This window comes from Lissotriton helveticus, chromosome 6 (genome assembly GCF_964261635.1).
Source record: "Lissotriton helveticus chromosome 6, aLisHel1.1, whole genome shotgun sequence".
NCBI lineage: Eukaryota > Metazoa > Chordata > Amphibia > Caudata > Salamandridae > Lissotriton > Lissotriton helveticus.
The window spans coordinates 1,605,884,648-1,605,900,772 of NC_136067.1; positions in this window are offsets into that span (position 1 = coordinate 1,605,884,648).

A 16,125-nucleotide genomic window follows, 5' to 3' on the forward strand; every position below is an offset into this window, starting at 1 on the left:
GCCTTGCCCCAGCGCCGGGCTCCTGAACTGCCCCCGGGTCATACAGGGTCAGGTGAGGCCCCGGACGTGCTGGAGCTCCTACTCCGGTCCCCTGAGTCTGCGCAAGGGCCCCGGAGGGCCGAAGAAGTGAGGTAACCCCCTGGGGAGGAGGGCGGTAGGCCAAGAGAGGCCCGAGGTCGCCCCTCCCCCGGGTTTAACTGTGACTGGGTCTTTTTGGCCCCCCTGTTCTGAATGTGCCTCATTTAATCGTTTTGCCTGCATTATTCAGCATGCTGCATAATTACCAGCCTGAATTACTCTTCATGAATCGTATTTACAAGCCTGATTTGCTCATAGTGCACCATATGTACAAGCCGGAAATGAGAGGGAGATTCACTTCACTGTACTAAATTTTCTTGCAGAGGTGGGCTTCCTTAGTATTCTGATGATCTGATCTGGGTCGCAAACGACCCGCATTCACAAGAAGAAAGGCTTGTCACAAATGACTAAGGCTGTGTTCTTTGAAGTTCTTTGTTAACCTGAAAAGTACTTGCTGATGTGTTTTATTCCTTTCTAGGAGAAGTGACCATGAGAGGTTTGATGTGTTATTTAAATGTATTATAATTGTCGCTTCTTGTAGGATCCTCCAGGTTTATACCATTACCCCTTTGCCTGTCAAAGAGTTTGATGTGACAGGCGGGGTCAGTTAACGTTTCATTGCATAGATGAACTAGCTGTAATTTTAATGCAAAGCCTTACTGAAATGCTTACTCTTCAAAAGAAATGCAATCTGCACATGATACATGAAATGCTTATTTGAAATGCTAATGAATTACCAATGCCTTGCTCTAATTGAAAGCCTATATAAAAGATCTTGATTTTTCAAATACAACACCTAGTGTGGTCTCCATTATTGCGTCACTGTGTTTTACTGGACATGTGTGTTAAGTGGCTGCTTTACACATAAGCCCCTGGCCGCCTTCCTGCTCGAGCCATGCAACCCCCGGGGAACTGGCGGTCCCAGTTCTTACATTGGTGCCGAGCGGTGGGATCCAGGACCTGTAGCTACTTAACACCCTCCAGTGAAACGGGGTGTGCTGCAATTAATTGGACACCTATCGTGCTGCAAGCAACCCCAATTGCTCACCACTGTCTAGCTTGCATCAAAGTGTGTTGAACCAGTATTGTTGCCACGTCTTAGAATTTTTCTTCCAGGTTATCTAGGTCCTCACCTGATAAAATGGAGTTCCAGCTGGCTGGCCTTGATAAGTACACGGCAGTGCAGTTAAGGGAGTTTTGTCAGGGGATGGGGGTGCCTGTGGAGACGAGAGCTGTTAAAGAAGAGCTCCGTACCGCCTTAAGGGCATGGGTAGAGGCCCACCCAGAGGAAGAAGAGGATGGGGAACAGGTCACACACGGGGAGGTGGATACTCAGGAAGACCCAGGTTTGCTCAACATTGATGTATCAAATAATGTGTTGCCAGGACCACGTCCCAGGGCAGGGAGCAATGTATCTAGGGAGAGTGTGTCACCGCAGGAGTACGAAGACAGGAGGGAAGAGAGGCGATTGAAGTGGGAGCTTACCAAGTTAGAGCACGAGAGAGAGAGAGAAAGGGAAGATAAGAATCTGGCTTTAGAGAGAGAAAGGGAAGATAGGCAGTTTGCTTTGGAGAGAGAGAAATTAGCGTTGGAGGAAAAGAAGCTAGCGCACGAGCGGCAGCTCAAGGAAATGGAGCTACAAGCATTGCAGTTGAGTGCGCCAGGAAGTCCTAATGGTGGCAGCGGACCAGAGGCTCAGCAGGAGCCCAGATTCTGGTTACCCAAGGAGGTGATAGCAAGCTACACCAAGGGGGATGACATTGCCAGGTGGTTGGAGGCGTATGAAGTGGCCTTGACTGCCCATGGGGTGCCTGAGAAACATTGGGGAGGTGGTTTGCACCGGTATATACCTTCTGATGTCAGGGACTCACTCCTGTATTTGGAGAAGGCAGACCAGTTTAGGTATTCCCCCATGAAGGAGGCACTTATCAAACATTTTGGCCTCACCCCTGAAAGGTATCGCCAGAGGTTTCGTGGCAGCCATAAGCTGTCCACGCAGAATTGGGTGGATTTTTTTGAGTATGCCCGAAAGGCTCTGGATGGGTGGGTGCGTGGTAGCGAGGTGCGTGATTTTGAGAGTCTGTATAACCTTTTTTTGAGAGAGCACCTCTTGGATAAGTGTTTTCCGGAGTTGCGCCAACATCTGGTGGACCCCAAGCTTACTGATTCCCGTGAGCTCGCGGAGGAGGCGGATATTTGGGTTAGCACCCGGGTGTCACACAAGGGCCCCGGGGAAGATGGCCCGAAAGGCGGACAGGGCGCCCCTCAGAAGAAAGAGGGTGGTGATAAAAGAACAAAGTTCTCACGAGGCCCACAAACTAGACAGTTTGGGAAAGGAGTAGGAACCCCACCACAGAACCGTCCCCCAAAACCCACTTACCCTGACAAGAGTCAGCAGCCAAAAGTGGTCCGGTGCTATGAGTGCGGAGAGGTCGGACACTACAAGGGAGACTCCCAGTGTCGCAAGCGACCCCCAGCCCCCACTGGTGGCAAGAGTCCCGGGGTGGCTAGTATAGCGCTTGGGTTGGAGCTGCCCCTAGATAGGGAAGGGGAGTGGACAGGCTTGACCCTGGTTTCACTTGGAGATAAGGAGATGGTCCCAGTGACGCCCTTACCATCGAATACTGCTAAGTACCAGCAGAGAGTGAAGGTCAATGGGGAGGAGGTGGACGCTCTGAGGGACACAGGAGCAAGCATGACCACTGTAGTGAGGCGGCTGGTGTCCCCTGAGCAGGTTGTTCCTGATGTGTACCATCCGGCCGTATTGGCTGATGCCAGAATGAGCTACTATCCCGTGGCTCAAGTTCCCTTTGAATGGGGAGGAATGTCAGGCCCGTTGAGAGTTGCGATCAGCCCTGCCTTGCCTGTGGACTGTCTGCTCGGTAATGACCTCGAACATACCGCCTGGAAGGAAGTGGAGTTTAAGGCTCACACTGAGATGCTGTGATTACCAGGGTGGACTTGCGTAGTCACGCGGTCCACGGCTGCCCAGCAAGGAACTCAATCCGGGTTGGAGCCTGAAATAACGGCCCAACCCACTGTCGGTCCAGAGGAGAGTGTTGTGGAGGACACACCCCGTGTGATGGATGGGGAACCTGCGGAGGTAACCCCGGAGTCCGTGAAGGTGGATGTCGTTCCCGTAGGGGATTTGCCAACCCTTGCCGAGTGGCATGTGGAAGGAGGTCCTACCCGGGAAGAATTCTGTCGGGCGCAAAAGGAGTGCCCCACGCTTGAAGGCATGCGGCGACAGGCCGAAGCCCAAGTGATGAACAAGGAGACTGGCAACTATCACGTGTATTGGGAGGATGGCCTCCTGTACAGTGAGCCAAGGGTTCCGGTGCATGGATCCTCGAGGGCCTTAGTGGTCCCCCAGTGCTACCGAGCCTTTTTGATGGAACTGGCGCATGAGATACCTCTAGCCGGACACCTGGACCCCGTTAGGGGACCCCTTAGTCGGGTTAAGGAGAGTTGGGAGAAGACTTTGAAGAAGCTTCCCCGGGATGTTGTCAACTATATGCTGGCATTCCACAGCCAGATGGCTAAGCTGTGGAAGGAAGCCTCAGACAATCTGGAGGCTAGCCAAGCCGTCATGAAGGAGTGGTATGACCACAACGCTCAGACAGTGGAGTTGGACACTGGACAGAAGGTGTGGGTCATGGAGCCTGGGGAGCTTAGTGCCCTCCAGGACCGGTGGACTGGTCCGTACGAGATTGTGGAGAGGAAAGGCCAGACCACCTATGTCGTGGACTTGAAGACCCCCCGACAGCCCCACCGGGTGCTCCACGTCAACCGCCTGAAGCCTCATCATGAGCGATCGGAGCTTGCTCTCCTCATGGTGACGGATGGGAGCGAGGAGGAGGAAAGTGAGCCTCTTCCTGACCTTCTAGCGGCTCAGGAGAAGGATGGTTCCGTAGAGGGAGTTGTCCTCTCTCCATTCTTGACCCCAGAACAACAGAAGGACTGCTGCCAGGTTTTGACGCAGCATGCCTCGTTGTTCTCCCTCACGCCTGGAGTTACGCATCTGTGTACCCATGATGTGGACACAGGTGACAGTCCGCCAGTGAAAACCAAGTCTTACCGGCTGACCGCCAAAGTAAAGAACAGCATCCAGGGTGAGGTGACCAAGATGCTGGAGCTGGGAGTAATCGAGCCCTCCAGCAGCCCATGGGCTAGTCCGGTCGTTCTGGTGCCAAAAGCGGCTCCACCAGGCACCACACCAGAACTTCGGTTCTGTGTGGATTATCGGGGTTGAATTCTGTCACCAAGACAGATGATCACCCGATACCACGGGCAGACGAGCTGATTGACCGGCTGGGAGCAGCCAAGTACCTCAGCACCATCGACTTGACATCAGGGTACTGGCAGATTGCCATGGCCGATGGAGCAAAGGAGAAGACAGCATTCTCCACCCCTGAGGGTCACTTTCAATTTCGGGTGATGCCCTTCGGGTTCAAGAATGCTCCGGCCACCTTCCAGAGGTTGGTGAACCAGGTATTATCTGGCCTGGAGTCCTTCTCAGCAGCTTACCTGGATGACATAGCTGTCTTCAGTAGCACCTGGGAGGACCATCTGCAACATCTCCAGGAGGTGCTGCAGGCGTTACAACGGGCTGGCTTGACCATCAAGGCTAGCAAGTGCCAGATTGGACAGGGCTCTGTCGTGCACCTGGGACACTTCGTGGGCGGAGGTAAGGTGCAACCCCTCCAGGCCAAGATTGAGACCATCATGGCCTGGGAGTCCCCCAAAACTCAGACTGAGGTCCGAGCTTTCCTCTGCCTCACTGGCTATTACCGCAGATTTGTCAAGGGGTATGGTACCATCGTGGCCCCCTTGACTGAGTTGACGTCCAAAAAGCAGCCCCGTCAGGTCATCTGGACGGCTGCTTGCCAGGAGGCATTTGAAACACTGAAGCGCGCGATGTGCACTGCTCCGGTGCTGGCCACTCCGGACTTCCAAAAAGAATTCATCGTGCAGACAGATGCCTCAGAGCATGGCGTAGGCGCCGTGCTGTCGCAACTCAATGATGATGGTCAAGACCAACCTGTGGCCTTCATCGCTCGAAGACTCCTTCCTCGGGTACGGCGATGGAGTACCATCGAGCGAGAAGCCTTTGCTGTGGTCTGGTCTTTGAAGAAGTTGAGGCCATACCTCTTTGGCTCTCACTTCCTGGTTCAAACCGACCACCGACCCCTTCGCTGGCTCATGCAAATGAGAGGCGAAAACCCAAAGTTGCTATGGTGGTCTATTTCCCTACAGGGGATGGACTTTAGGGTGGAACATTGGCCCGGAGCTGACCACGCCAATGCTGACGGTCTCTCCAGGTTTTTCCGCCTTAGTGACGAGAACTCCCTAGAGGTTGGGTAGCTCTCCCCACTTTCAGCTGGGGGGGACGCATGTTAGACCTGTCAGCCTTAGGGTAATCTTTCCCCGTGACTTTTCGCCCTAGCCTCATTTTTTCCACCTATTTTTTGTTGGTTCTTAGGTCTTCGGGCACCTTTTTACAGCTAACCTGTGTTAGGGTGCAGGTGCTCTCTATTTTCAACATGGCTGCCACTGGCCCCTGCTACTGCAGCGTGGTTTTTTTAGTGTAGCACCCTAGTTGCCAGGAGCAGGCTGGGTCCCCATACATTGTTGCAACACCAGCCACCCAGCCCCTGTCCATAGTTAGAATGAGGGAAGCTCCTGGAACCTTCCAGAATAGGGGAGGTACCAACTGCCACTGCCAACTGCCAACTGACACTATATAAGGAAAAGGAGGGAAACCTTCTAGTCAGTTGGGGCATCACTGACCTGGGGAACCCAGGCAGGAGTTTTAGGCGGGTGGGCCTAGTGAGGAACCTATGCTACTGGGAGTGACAGGATTTAGGTGCTGCCTCTTAAGCTCAGTGAGGTGTCCAAAGCTATCCCCCTGATCTGGCCCAGTGGTAGGGAACCCCAGGGCCCATCTGCAGTGACTGAGGAGGAATTCTTCAGGCCCTCAACTCATTCCCCGCCCTCTTCTGCAACTTCAAGCAACAAGCAACCAAGGGCGCAGAATCATCCAAGCGCCAAGAGACTTACTTCATGAGACAAGGTACAGGACTGACCTGCCCTGCGCATCCCCTGCCTTCAGCTGGGCCTATCTGTCTTCCCCTGACTGAACTGTGTGATAAGCGCTATAATTTGCCCCATCCTGCCACAGTTCTGACTGACTAAGTTGTGGAGCGCTGTAATTTGCCCTCCTGCCCAGCGCTGTGTTTAAGGGTGCCTGCCCTGTCAGGGATCATCGAAATTGCCTCCCTGCCCTGCCGGCCCCTAGCGCTGAGAAGCACTCCCAAGCGCTACCCGCCGTCACCGCGCTGTGCACTGAAGCGCCAATTACCCGGCCAACTCACCGCAGGAATCTCCTCAGAGGGAGCGTGTATTCCCCCTCGGCGGCCCCCGTATGCCAGGAGAGGGCCGCCGGAATTCTCAATAGGCCGCGCTGGGCCTGGAAGAACCCTCCGGCTGGAGCGCCGCTCTGGCCTGATCCCCTCGGCGGCCCCCGTATACCAGGAGAGGGCCGCCGCATCGAAACTGACAGGCCGTGCTAGGCCTGAAGCCGCCTTGGTCCTCCATCACGTGACGGGAGACGCGACCGCGTCATCGGCCGCGCCCCCGCCTAAGCCGGGCAGCGATTGGCTGCTGCCCCGCGCCCCTGCCTGCCTTCGAGGGAATCCCAAGATTGACGCGGAGGGGGCCGTGGAGCCTGAGAGCCCCCTCCGGTTGTCCCCAAACGCGAATCCAGCCTTGCCCCAGCGACGGGGCTCCTGAACTGCCCCCGCGTCATACAGGGTCAGGTGAGGCCCCGGACGTGCTGGAGCTCCTACTCCGGTCCCCTGAGTCTGCGCAAGGGCCCCGGAGGGCCGAAGAAGTGAGGTAACCCCCTGGGCAGGAGGGCGGTAGGCCAAGAGAGGCCCGAGGTCGCCCCTCCCCCGGGCTTAACTGTGACTGGGTCTTTTTGGCCCCCCCCATTCTGAATGTGCCTCATTTAATCGTTTTGCCTGCATTATTCAACGTGCTGCATAATTACCAGCCTGAATTACTCTTCATGAATCGTATTTACAAGCCTGATTTGCTCCTAGTGCACCATATGTACAAGCCGGAAATGAGAGGGAGATTCACTTCACTGTACTGAATTTTCTTGCAGAGGTGGGCTTCCTTAGTATTCTGATTATCTGATCTGGGTCGCAGCCGACCCGCATTCACAAGAAGAAAGGCTTGTCACAAATGACTAAAGGCTGTGTTCTTTGAAGTTCTTTGTTAACCTGAAAAGTACTTGCTGATGTGTTTTATTCCTTTCTAGGAGAAGCGACCATGAGAGGTTTGATGTGTTATTTAAATGCATTATAATTGTCGCTTCTTGTAGAATCCTCCAGGTTTATACCATTACCCCTTTGCCTGTCAAAGAGTTTGATGTGACAGGCGGGGTTAGTTAACGTTTCATTGCATAGATGAACTAGCTGTAATTTTAATGCAAAGCCTTACTGAAATGCTTACTCTTCAAAAGAAATGCAATCTGCACATGATACATGAAATGTCTTAATGAAATGCTTATTTGAAATGCTAATGAATTACCAATGCCTTGCTCTAATTGAAAGCCTATATAAAAGATCTTGATTTTTCAAATACAACACCTAGTGTGGTCTCCATTATTGCGTCACTGTGTGTTTTACTGGACGTGTGTGTTAAGTGGCTGCTTTACACATAAGCCCCTGGCCGCCTTCCTGCTCGAGCCATGCTACCCCCCGGAGAACTGGCGGTCCCAGTTCTTACAATGTGTCATGAAAAAAAACTAGCTTAGAATGCCATGTTAGCAAGCAGTGTTCCAACTGTACTGCATGCAGATTTTGCTGGACTCCCTCAAACGATTTGCGATGTTGCTGAATCATTCTGGTGTAATTAGTGGAGACCATGATGTTGCTAGAGTCATGCAGGAGCTTACCCTTCTTCCATGTGGCCTGAAGGATAAAGTCTCCATCTCAATGATTAAGAATCCTGGCAATAATTACCCTAGGAGGGGCTCCAGTGGGTGGGCACCCAGCCAGTGCTCTGTGAGCCTGTTCCATGTTGAAGCATGGTAAGAGCCCCTTGGCTCAAAGCCCAGGACTGCAGCCACTAATGGATAACTTCAACACAAGAGCCCTCAATGCCCTCTGGGAAGCACACCAGCTGAATGTGGTTGCAACATAACCTGTTCTTCACATCCTCAACTCTGTCAAGCAACATATAGTTGGAGACAGAGAGCCACTTGACTTCAGCTGTCAAGTTCCTCACTGAATTCTCAAGTTTGCTGATCCTGCCCTACGCCTCAGTGATCCTATCAACAACATTACTCACATCTTGCCAGAAAAGTAAACACATCTGAACCAGATTCACCAATGCAGGTCTCAATATTGTGGTAGATGTAATGTCATCAGCATAAGGAACTTACTGACTTACTGCCCATTATGCCAGCTGGTATGTAGGGGTGTATACACAAGTGACACATATAGTGTACTTATAAGTCACTTGTAAAGTAGTATACCACATATGCAGGGCCTGTAAATGTAATGCTACTAATGGGTCTGCAGCACTGATTGTGCTTCCTACACAAGTAGCCTTTCAAACCTGTCTAAGGCCTGCCACCGCAGAGCCTGTGTGTGCAGTTTCATCCACAACTTTGGGTTGGAATTTAATACATTTTGCCAAACCTTAAAATCCCCTTTTATGACACATAGGTCTCTCCTAAGGCAGACTGTAGGTAGCTGCATCAAGGACTGACACTGCTGGACTGCAGATCTGGAAGACCTGCTTTTCTGCTGTGCTGCCCTGCTGTGCCTGACCTTGCTGAGGGAGAGCTGGACACAGCCTTGCAACCGAAGTGATTTCCCACATCTTGTTGGCTCATACTTTGTTGCGGTGTCAAAATAAATTGCTTGCCGACAAACTTGAAACGTATCAGACTATCGCTGAAAGGGCGGCTGTTCGGATTGCACGATATAAATACAAGAATCGTCGTGGTCGCGTTTCTAAACGGAAAGTGCGACTGGTCGTGGCGAAAGCCGGACTGGATTGGAATCCTGATGAATGGGATGGTAATATCTGGAATTCGAGTGATTCTCGTTCCTCGGATGAGGAGTTTACTAATCGCGAGTCTTCTCGCTCCGGACAGGCTTTTAAATCTGCTTCTTGTGCTACAGATCTTGAGTCCCGCGACTACGATCGCTCTTTGCATTGTGTTGATACTTCTCATACAGATTGTTCCCCTAAGTTTACTGATCGGGCTCCTTGTGATGCTCTTCCTGCGGTCTCTGTACATCCTGTTTTTCGTAGGAAGTTGCAGCAGGCTCCCGGTAATCCGAACGGTATTCCTTTGGACTCTTTGGAGGATTTTACTCAACAGGAAATTAGTGATATTTTGCAGCGATTTCGACAGCGAGCAGGTGAGACCTTGCTTACGTGGATGGTGCGCCTTTATGAACTGGGCGCTGCTGGCATTATGTTGGATGCTGGCGATTCTTTGAAGTTTTGTTCTTTGAGTTCGGATTCTACTGTTCAAGATCATTTTCGTAATTATAATGGTGCTGGTCAAATCAGTTTGCTTCAGTTGGCGACTGAGGGTTGTAATCAAAAGTACCCTACTGAATCTGATTGGCCTGTGAATGACAAGCCGTGGTATACATTGCGCGATGCTGCACAACGTCTCAAAGAGGAGGTGATGAAAACTGCGATTTTTCTGAGTACTGCTGACAGATTGCTTGATGGTTTGTTGACGTCTTCTGTGTGGAATCGTATTATTCGTTCTTCCCCGGTTGCTTATAAGCAAGTCATGATGACTTTATTGATCAATCAGACTGGTAATGCGTTGTCTATGGTACTGGAATTTGTACGCCAGCTCGGTGGGTTGGGTGATTGGTTTAAACCTGAACGACAGTCCCGGTCGGACACTCGTACTCCTGGAGACAATAAGCTTACTAGACGTGACATGTTTCTTGCACTTTTGGCTGATGGTGTGAGGAAGGAGGATATTGATGGTGAAACTACTTCTCGTTTGTGGGACTTGTTTCGCAAACGCGGTTTAGACCGAAAGGAGGGTGCCCGGCGTGTGCGGACAAATGAGTGCGATCGTGATTATTCTGATGACAGCGGTGATGACAACCGTCGTGTGCGTTCTGATCGTCGTGATGATCGACGATATGTACGTGATGCGTCCCCTCGACGTGGAAGAGAGAGAGAGCGAGAGGGGGAAAGAGAAAGGGGGAGAGATGATTATGTTAACAGCAGACGTAGAGATGAAAGGGATCAGTCCCCTGAGTTGAGGAGGAGGGAGGATCGACACAGATTTTCCGATCGAAATTCGCGGTACAATACAGAGGACAGGAATCCATTTCGTAATGGAGATGGATATGAACATGATATATTGATACCTGAGAAACGTGAGAACATTTATCCTGATTTGTCCTGGCTGACAGAACGCAGTAAAAATGACTAGGAAGTAGGTCAAGCTCCCGTACACAGATGGGCTCACCGAGATAATAGACCCTATGTAGATATTGAAATTTTTTGGAGACATTGTAATATTCAATGGGCCCGAGCATTGGTAGATACTCTTATTCATGGAAAATCGAAGAAATTTAAAGGCCAATTTTTTACAATTACTGGTTTAGGTGGAAAGGAAACTCCCGCAGTACAAACTACACTTGAAATGAGAATAGGCAGAATTCCTAGAAAAGAATATTCTGTATTAGTCGTGCCACTCTTAGAGTACATAATTGGAATTGACATTCTGAAAGGAATGACTTTGCATTTGGATGATGGATGTTATCAATTTGGAACTAAACATTATATATCATCCAGACCCGTACGGGTTGGTCGTTTAAGAATGCCCCCCATAAAAATTCCCCAGGCGACAAAAGTGGTTTGCCAGAAGCAGTATCGTATTCCAGGTGGTCATGAAGAGATTAGTACCACTATTCAGGATTTGGTGGATGCAGGAGTTATAACTTCGGTTACTTCTGCTTGGAATAATCCCGTTTGGCCCGTGCGTAAGAGTGATAATTCTTGGCACATGACTGTTGATTATCGAGAATTGAATAAGTACACACCCTCTTTGACTGTTGCAGTACCGGATATTATTACTTTAACTGAAAGAATCCAAAAGCATCCAGGTACATGGTATGCGTCCATTGATATTGCTAATGCTTTCTTTTCAATCCCGATTGCCCCTGAATGCCAGGAACAATTCAGTTTTACATGGAACGGACGTCAAATGACGTTTAGAAGTCTTCCCCAGGGCTATGTGCATAGTCCTACGATATGTCACCGGCTGGTGGCAGAGCATTTGGCTGAGGTACCGGTACATTCGAGAATTCAGATATGTCATTATATTGATGATGTTCTGATTCAAGGTGAAACACAAGATGAAGTTCAGACCCAATTAGATAAAATCCTTGAGTGTCTGCGTGAGAAAGGTTGGGAAATCAACCCGGATAAGTTACAAGGTCCATCCCAGACTGTAAAATTTTTGGGTATTAATTGGCATGAAGGTCACCGAGAAGTGATCCCACAGGTAAAACAGAAGATTCTTGAGTTTGCAGTTCCGAGGAGTAGGAAAGAAGCCCAAAGCTTCATTGGCTTGTTTGGTTTTTGGCGGCAGCATATTCCACATTTGAGTCAAATATTGGCCCCTTTGTATCGTGTCACTCGTAAAAAGAATGCGTTTGAATGGGGTAAACCACAGCAAGATGCGTTTAGTTTGGCAAAAGAAGCGATTCAGTATGCCTTGGATTTATGGCCTGTGTGCGATGGTGATGTGGATTTGAATGTGTCTGTACAAGGCCTTTATGCAAATTGGAGTTTGTGGCAGAAACAAGGAAAAAGTAAAGTACCGTTAGGTTTTTGGACCAAAAAGTTACCTCATGCTGGTGAGCGTTATACACCTTTTGAGAAACAGTTGCTTGCATGTTACTGGGCTCTGGTGAATACCGAGCAATTAACTCTGGGACATGATGTGGTCCTGCGACCTGAAATTCCTATCATGCAGTGGGTTTTGAGTTCGCCGAAAACTCACCGAATTGGACACGCTCAGGAGGCGAGTGTGATCAAGTGGAAATGGTACATACAAGACAGGGCACGTGTGGGACCAAAAGGAGTTGCATCCTTGCATGAGCAGGTGGCGCGGGCGCCATCGGTTGAGACGGAGAGTGAATGTTCCGTACCTTTAGTACAGGAATCCCCTGTTAAGTGGGGTAAACCATTTGATGATCTGTCCGCAGAGGACAGAAACCATGTTTGGTTTACGGATGGTTCGGCAAGGTTCATAGGTACAAAACGACATTGGAAGGCAGTGCCCTATAATCCGATCACACAAAAATTGCTGAGTACAACTGGTGAGGGAAAGAGCAGCCAATTCGCTGAGCTTTATGCTGTCTATCAAGTTCTGAAACAAGAGTTACCTGGCACATGTCATATTTTTACTGACTCCTGGTCTACTGCCAATGGATTGGCAGTTTGGTTACCGACTTGGCATTCCCATAATTGGGAATTGCATTCAAAAGAACTGTGGGGAAAAGAATTATGGCAAGAGATTTGGGAAATGCTCCCGCAAAGTACTGTTACAATCTTTCATGTGGATGCTCATACCCCAATAGACTCCCTTGACAAATTCTTTCATAATATTGCAGATGAAAAATCTAAAATTGCTGAGGCACTGGTGGACATGCAGGATTCTGATATGGAAGGATTGGCGAAATGGGCCCACCAGAAAGCAGGACATTATGGAGAGAAAGCCACTAGCAGGTGGGCCGCTGATCGAGAAATTTATATTCCTTTAGATTTAATCAAAGACATTATTTTGCATTGTCCCATTTGTCAGCATGCTAGACAGCGGAAAGTGCCTCAAATTGTTAAAGGTCATTTACATCGCGGAAAATTGCCCGCTCAAATTTGGCAAATTGATTATATTGGTCCACTTCCTATGAGTAAAAATTGTCAATACATTTGCACCATTGTTGATACGTACAGTGGCCTGTTAGTGGCCTTCCCCTGTAAACAAGCTACCCAAGTGAATACCATTAAAACATTGGAATTGATTATGCTTTATTATGGTGTCCCATTCCAAATTCAATCTGATAATGCATCTCATTTTCGTGGAAGATTGGTGCAGGAATTTTGTGTGGAAAATAATATTGAATGGGTGTTTCATATACCATATTATCCTCAGGCCTCGGGCCTGATTGAAAGATTGAACGGTTTGCTGAAAAATCAACTGCGTAAATTGACCGATGACAGATATAAAAATTGGAGGGATTATTTGTTCCAGGCGCTGTTAATTTTGAATAATCGTCCCTTTCTAAATGCTGAATCTCCATTGATGCGTTTGTTTCCTCCGAATGTTGATGCAAAGCCCAATTCTATTGGTGACACTGTGATGTACTGGGAAATTACCCCCGGAGCACTGGCTCCATGCAGAGCGACCCCGGGGTCGGCAGGTCTAGACCTGCATGCCATGAATGATACTATTATAAAAAGTAAAGATCGAGTCATCATTGAAACCGGTGTTGGCGTCTGTATACCCACTGTAAATTTTGGATTAATCGCCCCTAGATCGGGGCTGGCTGTAAAAGGTGTTCAAGTACTCGGAGGAGTCATTGACAGTGACTATCAGGGAGAGATTAAGGTGCTCCTGCTGAATAGCAGTGAGGTTGATTTACCGATACATAAAACTGACCGAATTGCTCAATTGTTGATAATGCCTGTTTTCAGTGGTGAGATCACAAAAGGCACTGCCCCAACGTTGCTAACTGTACGAGGACAAAAAGGATTTGGTTCCACGGATAATCCTGGAGCTAGAGTTTGGGTGCAATCGCCTAAGAATCCCCCTGAACAAGCTGAGATTATTGCAACCGGTCATGATAATACTGTTCTAGTCATGAGACCAGGGAAAGATAGCTGGGAAGCTGTCCCGGCTGACAAATGTTACCTACGAGAATGAATAAGGCCTGTATCTGATTTTCTTTCAGATCATTCTCTGGACTGTTGCCGCAGGATGTGTCGGCGTTGGACTCCTTTTGGACTGCTACGACGAGAGAGGAGGGAACCCATCGACCCGGGCTGATCTGAGAACCTGAGTACCGCGTTCCTTTGCTGCGTGGGATTTGTCATCGAACTTTTGGACTACTTTGGCCAAGCGAGTGACTAATGCCCCTCATTTTTGTTTAACACCGATGCGTTCGGTGACTGACATTCTAGCGACTTGTTTAGTTGCTGTCCCTGCTTCATTAGAGACTTTGGCCCATATTTTTAATATATCGAATGCCCGTCCTAATGTACTTTTGGGAGATTTTGCTACACACGAATACTGCCCTTTATGTACTGAGTTGTCCGATCCGACACCCTTGATCCAGTCCCAGATAATCACTTATAATATCACGCAGGGTGATTTATGTTTTTTCCTTACTTGTGATCCCAATGCTATTTCTGAGTGTGTGCGTTTAAAATTGAAAGGTACTACTTCATTCACAGCTCATGAAAGGACTTTGTGCTTCCGAAGATCACCGAAATTATGTACTTCTGTTCAGAATAATATGACTTGTAAGAGTTTAGTGGTTACCCCCAGTCATTATCGTACAATGCTGCTACCCTCTGGTTGGCTTTTCTCTTGTGGTAATACATCCTGGCCATATATTCCCGCGAACATTTCCGGAGGCCCTTGTGCCATTACCAGACTGAGCTTGTTGATGTTCTCATCACATCCTAATGCCAATTCCCGTGTGATTCGAGATACTGTAATGCTACAGGAGGACTGTGATTCGTCTATGCATTTATATTCCAAATCTGAATACCTTAGTTTAGCTATCTCAATTGTTGGTGTTTCTGCCTTGGCAGTCTATAATGCCAAGTCTATTGGGAAAATGGCCTGCTGGATGGTAAAATCCATTAATCATACTTCTACAATTCTGTCTGACATACTATTAGACGCCCAGGGTGAACGTAGAGCTATCTTGCAGAACCGGGCGGCTATTGATTATCTTTTGCTTAAACATGGACATGATTGTTCTGACTTTGAGGGTCTTTGTTGTTTTAACCTGTCTGACCATACGAAATCCATTCAGGCCCATATTGACAAACTTCATGACTTGACGGAAGAGGTTAGAAAACACATTGACCAGGGCTGGTTTGACTGGCTCTTTAATTGGTTACCTGATTTACATATGTTGCGTCAAATATTAGGGGGTATTTTGATTACTATTAGCATTCTGATTGCTATCTGTTGCTTCATTCAGTGTATTCCTTCTCTACTTCAATACTGCAAGCCTGGTACTAGCCATAGATCAGTTAGTTTTGTTTCATATTACTCGTCCACAGATGTTAGTTCTGTTTGATGAATGTATAATAGACTGAAGTCAAGGGTGAAATGTTCTGCTCGATTTTCCCGGCCCTCTTTTGAGGAAAGGTGATTGAAGGTGACTTCAGTCTCTTATCATTCCAGTGCAAGGGTTAGAGTAGTGAATAGAGCCTAGTTACAAGGCACTTTGATATAATTCTGTATTCTCCTCCTTAGATTAGGGCTTATACACATAGGCTAGGGGATAGATTCGTTAGTATTAGGGATAATCCGTCCTTCAGTTAGGGTATTATTATACTTTCCATGGAGTTATGCTGAATTCGGGCCTGGTAGGCCTCAAACGGGAGAGACTCCATCTTTCTTTCTGCTCCGGCAGCTTGGGATGCTTCTAGGTCAAGTGTAATGTTTTAGTTATGAGGTGTTGTTCGCTTGGAGAGAACCGGTTCAGGCCGGCCCTTGTCGAAGGATTGTATTTTTCTTCATGCCGAAGACACAACATCAGGCCGGCCGGCTGGGAACGTGTCCTTGGTACGGGGAGGTACAAGAATTTGGTGGGCGGCAGGTTACTGGCCGGAATTTTCCATGAAGAAACACGCTTCTATATTAGTGAAAGCCCGAGACAGTTGTGGAGTTAGTCCGTAGGCGGCATCTAGCCGTTAGAAGCAAAGCTATTACTTATTCCAGGGAAGACAGGCGCCATT